Source organism: Myotis brandtii, unplaced genomic scaffold (assembly GCF_000412655.1).
Source record: "Myotis brandtii unplaced genomic scaffold, ASM41265v1 scaffold758, whole genome shotgun sequence".
In the NCBI taxonomy this organism is placed as follows: Eukaryota; Metazoa; Chordata; class Mammalia; order Chiroptera; family Vespertilionidae; genus Myotis; species Myotis brandtii.
Genome location: NW_005371028.1, coordinates 11,212 through 17,084, shown reverse-complemented (window position 1 = coordinate 17,084; position 5,873 = coordinate 11,212). Strand labels below are relative to the sequence as shown.

Genomic DNA, 5,873 nt, shown 5'->3' with positions numbered 1-5,873 from the left:
TGGTCTCCGTGAGCCTGGCCATAAGCCCTGCACCTGAGTGCCCATCTTAGGCGGGGGTGTTCTGTGTGTTTCTGTGCCTGAGGTGTCTGTGTGTTTCCCTGTGAGTCTGTGCTCCCTGGCCAGAGGCAGCTGCGTAGGCAATCTGCCAAGGGGTGATGGAGAAGACAATGTGTTCTTCCCTGCCCCTGCCCACCCCAGGCTGAGCCACACCTGCCCCTGCTCTTCCAACCCTCCGGTGTCCCCTTGGGGGTACCATCTCTCACCCCAGGATTTGGTGTGGGTGCCCCGCAGCATGCCCTCTGGTCAGATCCAGTCGCTGGCCACCTGGGAGGCTGCACAGGGTGACGTTGGCAGCAGAAGGGGCTCTTGGAACATCTGCATAAGGCAGTGTCCAGAACAGGGGCCCTGCCAGCCCACTTGGAGGTGAAACAATTTGATAGTCACCAGCAGGCTGGTGTGCCTTAGTCCCTCTCAAATGGATTTTTGTGGGAGGAGCCATGCCTGGGCCTCTGAGAAGGTCCTAGACAAACTTGGGGGCCGGGACTTTAAAAGCAAGCGAGTATTAACAGGACACCTCACGAATCATTATATCTTTTTCTGTCTCCCTCTCTTTTTTTTTTTCAAATTGAATTAACTGGGGAGACCGTCAGTTAATAAAACCATACAGGTTTTAAAATAAAATAGATAAATCAAATAAATGAATAAGAATCATTGTGTGGAAACCCATTCACACACAGACTGAAGTTACAGGTTTGGCAAGTGTACATGTCAGTGGCAGAAATAGAATATTTGGGACTACTTATTATGTATAAGAAATAATTATAAGAAACATTACTTATGCTCTGTTATACATAATTGTTTTTTTCTGATTTAAGAAAGCACATTCTAACCTGGCTGGGAGTTATATGCAGGACCTGGGAGCTCACCCGGAAATGCTGCCATCCTCCCCATGTGGGAGCTGCCTACTATCATGGAAAGATTAACAACCTTGTTGAGGAAAGGAAACAATGGAGTCCCGGATGCCCCCTGCCCTTTGCAAACCCCCAGCCCACACTGCCCACATTGCCTGTAATCTGTAACCATTATACCCATCCTTACTCTTTTTGCCCACTTCCCCATGGAAACTTTGTCCTTGTTCCCCGTACAGCCCGCTGGCTTATGGGAGAGTGGGGTACAGAGCAGATCTTCCTGTGTGACCTGCTGCTCTCCCGTACCACCGGCATTATTGGAATAAACGCTCATATATGATTCCACCCTATCTGTGCTTTATTGGCTCAAGTGGGTCAGGCAGCCTGGACCCCTCGGTTGTCTGGCTTCATATGTACATCTCAAGGAAACATCATGAACACGCAGTGTACCATCATCTCAATGCATACTGCATCGAGATCAAAGGATAAAGTCTCCTTCTGTTCACATTTATTCCTCCCCTCCCCTTTTCTCCCTTTTCTTTTGACTTCACCCCAACACTAACCCCCACCCTGCTCACCAGTTCTACAACTGCACCCAAAATCAACACAGGGATGAGGTCTTTCCAAGGACTGTAAACAAAGCCTGGGAGCGATACAGGCAATGAATGATAAACTCAACCTCATAAAATGTAAGATAAATCTGGTTCTGCACAAAGACAACACGCTGTTGGGGTGGGGAAATGCTGGTGCTATATGAGTAGCAGGACTCACCTGGGGGTAGGGTTATCATAGGGGAGCGGGGAGGAGCAGAGTATGTGCCTTTGAGAGGAGATAAATAAGAAGGAGGACACTGCGAACTCAATCAAGCCCTGGTCCCGTAGCTCTGTGGCTAGAGGGTCATCCAGATAGGTCCATGTTGTGGGTCTGATCCTCAGTCAGGACATATCCAAGAAGCAACTAATGAAGGCATACAGTAAGTGGGACCGGCTCTAAAAATGGTGAACCTCATAGTGACGGAGGCTCAGAGCATCCATGGCACCTCCCTCTATATCTGGTGCAGATCATTCGCACTCGAATCTATGAGTCCCAGCACTGGAGAGAGGAGTGCTTTGGACTGACCCCCAGACTTGTGGTCCATAAAGTCATGGCATTAAGGTTTGTGGGTAGTGTCTCCCTTTTTGTGATTGACCTTGAAATGGCTTCAGATTCAGGCGGAGAAGGACATCATTGTTGAGTTTATAAAAAATGAAGACTTCTGTTCCCCGCATGCTGGGAGCACTTTCCATGAGGCTGACAGGCAATGCAATTGATTCCTAAAAGTACTTGGAGCCTCTGTGCAATGTCAACAGAAAAATTAGGAGCCAGAACTGAAATGGAAAGTTTGAACTGATGCATGTAGATGAGTTCATTGATAAACTTCTTCAAAGTGAGAGAGTCCGTGATGTCATTCTGTCCTGGCAACAGAAACACTAAGTGCTCGAGGGAGCTGAGCAATTGCAGCTAGTGCTCTGGACCAGGACATGGATGATGTCAAGTCCACTGAACAGCAGGAAGAAAAGGATGTGAGGTTGGAGAGGATACCATCACTTCATCACCGGGGGAGAAGCTACCGGAACTTGGACTAGCCCCGTCGCTCTCCCACACTGCGGGACAGGAGAAGTGGGTGCTGGGATCCCAGTAGGCAGAGACCCAGTCTCAAGACAAGGAGCCCTTCCCCTCGTGTCCCAGAGAGGTATCAGTGTAGGAGTCTAAGAAGTCACCTCTGCAGATCCTGAGATAGACCACACACTTCCTGCTCCAAGTCCCCAGGTCATCACCATAGTCACAGATGCAGGTGCCACTCAAAATCTCCAAATCGATCTAAGAAGGGCCACAGGAAGAGCCACAGAGGGAAGGAGTAATGGGCCCAGATGGGGTTTAGTCCAAATGGCCTCCTGCAGATGTGAAGTCATCTCTCTCTGTGGAAGGATTCATATCTTCTCCTGAGGCAGCCTTGAGAATACTTTAGGGTTTTCTGTTGTTGTTGTTATTGTTTTAACCTAAAAGATTCTCCATATGTTTTTCTTTTTAAATAAAAGAGGTTTTGAGTTTTGTGTCTCTTTTTGAGAACCACACAATAGCCCACCCACTGGGCAGCAAATAGCCAGCAGATGTGTCCACACGCAGGTCATTCACACTGCAACATGGCCAACCTGACAACATGCTCAGCAAGAGAAGCCAGGCTCAAACCCACAACACGTGACTCAGGGTCTCCTGGGTGGCAGGCCTGCCCTAGCGGAGTCTCTCCATGGCTCCTAGTCCCCAGAATCTTGTCCTGCCATGTGAACCCCACTCCCATTTCCCATCTTCTCTACGCCTGCGGTTTTCAAGTGACATGACAGAGACCCTATGGAGCAGCCTCAGGTCTTTTAAAGCAATTCAGTCACCTGTTCTCCCTGAGTGCACCTTTGGTCAGAGACCGCCCACCTCCACGTAGGGAAGTGCCAACTTAACTGCATGTGCACCATGTGAAAGGTTCCAGTTTTTCCTCTCACCCCAGGTCTCGGTCCCAACAGTGCTTCTCAATGACTGAGACACAGGTGTCCCTGTGCTTGTAACTGTCACAGCCTCGTTCATAACTTTGCATACTGTTCTAAGGCTAAGGAGGGGGGCTTTATTTTTAATTAAATCAAAGTGGGAAATTATCCCAAAAATGCAAAAACAGAGACTCAAACAATTCTAGTGGGGTTCAGGGGTGTGTGTAGAATGGTGGTAGGCAGGACTTCCCAAAGATGAACCGATCCGGGGAACCAAAGAATCAGGAGGCACCCCCAGATACAGAAGGAGGTGCAGCTGCAGTGGGTCAGGTGACTTGGGGATGGGGAAGAGCAGCCTGGAGAGACCTCTGGGTGGAAACAGAAGAGCCCTGGCCAGCTCCTCTCAGGCAGACACAGAACCCAAATTCCTACCAGGGCCTTTTCTTGGGTTCTGCTTTGCCAACCCCTGGAAAGGACAGACCATGCCCCAAAGGCAGTGGGAATATCCTAGGCAAAGGCAGAGAAGAATGAGTAAGGGTGGGCTGTGCAGGCAGATGACCTATGGGCAGGGGGGGGGGGGGGGGTGGTTCCCTTTTACTGTTAACTAGAGGCCGAGTGCACATGAAATCATGCACAAGTAGCTCGCTTCCTCCAGCCTCAGCCATTGCTGCTCTTAGCTCTCCAAGGCTAGTAGCTCTTGCCCTTCCCTGCCCGCCACGAGAGCTGCTGCTCATTTGGTCATGACGCCATTACAGCATCATGACCACAGGCCTTTTATGATATAGATCCTCATATTTGGATATTTTTCTATGATTTTCACAGAGAAGGTAGGGGATGGGTAGGGAAAGAGAGAGAAACATTGATGTGAGAGAGACACATCAACTGCATGCTTCCACCATGTACCCCAATGGGGGCCAGGGATCCAACCTGCAACCCAGGTACATGCCCAAGACTTGGAATCTAACGCACCCCCTTCAGGTGTGTGGGATGATGCTCTTACCATTGTGCACACTGGCCACGTCTGGGTGGATGTTTACCTATTAAGGACAGATCAGGGTCATTTTCTCTTAGCAGTTTGATAAATATCTACCACCTCCTTTAGTCTCTAAACTTGAAGACACCCCAACCCACCAGGGGCTCACTTGGCTCAGCAGCCAGCAACCCTCCTGCTGGGCAGATAATCAGCCTGTGCAGAGGTCGCCCACTCCCTCCCTGGGCAGCTCAATGGCGGAAGCACTTATTACAGGTAATAGTTTGCACCTTCCTTGATCATCAATTTTCTTGGAGGAAATGCCGACTCCTAGTCAGATCCCACAGTCACCCGTGCAGCAGAGCTTAGTCCATTTCGCAATAACCATGGGACAGAGTGGCCCGCAGCCTGGGTTTGGACTAGAGAGGGCCTCAGAGTCACACAAGAGGACCCAGCACCAGCTCTGCCTGGCAACTGCTCTGGGCTTTTGCCTGCCCACACCCACCTGCCCAGCTGCCACCATGGTTCCCAGCCTTGACACCTGAGAGCAATCTGGGCTCCTCAACCACCTGAATCTGAAATAGCCCCACCTCAACACCTGGCTGGAGGGTGCAGAGACCACAGGGGCTTGTCCAGGCTCAGAGCTTCTCCTGGTCGCTTCCGTTTTAGTTTCAGGGAGCATACTGACGTCATCATTCCTTGTGGGTGATTTTGTGGCTCAAGCCAGCTCCGCACCAGCTACACTGACAGCAGCAGCACCTCCCTTCTGTCACCTCAGTCGTGTCGTGCTCTGCCCTCATGAGAACCCTGGCTTCTGGTCACCACGGGGCCCCTGGGCTGTGCTGGTGTTCACATCTGTGTGGACTGATTGGGTGAATAAATCAAACATACTGACTTTAGAGACTGAGAAAAATGGGGAGAGAGGGTGAAAGATCAATTTGTTGTTCCACTAATTTTATACATTCTTTGGTTGAATCTTGTTATTGTCCTGACCCGGGATGGAACATGCAACCTTGGCATGACTGAGATGAGGCTCTGACCCACTGTGCTATCCATGCATGGCCACATATATCTGGGATTTTAAGTAAAATAACCCACTAATGTACCGGGAAATTGAGAGATACAAGAATCTCCATGATAATAGGTAATGGTGTATGGCAAGAATAGGATTCATGGGGTTTTATATGTGTTTCCTTTATATGGATACTAGTGGCCCCGTGCACAAAATTTGTGCAAATTAAAAGGGAATTAATTGGAGGAAATATTTTAATATTGCTATTTGCCCTTTCTCTATAATAGAAGTGTCAGAGATGAAAGAAAATTAGTAAAATGTATATGAAAAATATTCCTCCTGTCAGAGTCTGGGGCGCACTGCAGAACCCAGAGTCAAGTCCCCGTCCACCCATGGCACCTCAAAATTGCTTGAGACCCAGACCCATCTTGTCCCACTCCCATTGGACAAGATCCAGACCTGGCTGG

General features: G+C 49.4%; 1 pseudogene; it reads left to right on the top strand.

Annotated features, from left to right (window-relative positions):
- The first annotated feature begins 1,903 nt into the window (after positions 1-1,903).
- LOC102255362 lies at positions 1,904-2,809 on the top strand (annotated as a pseudogene).
- The last annotated feature ends 3,064 nt before the right edge of the window (positions 2,810-5,873 follow it).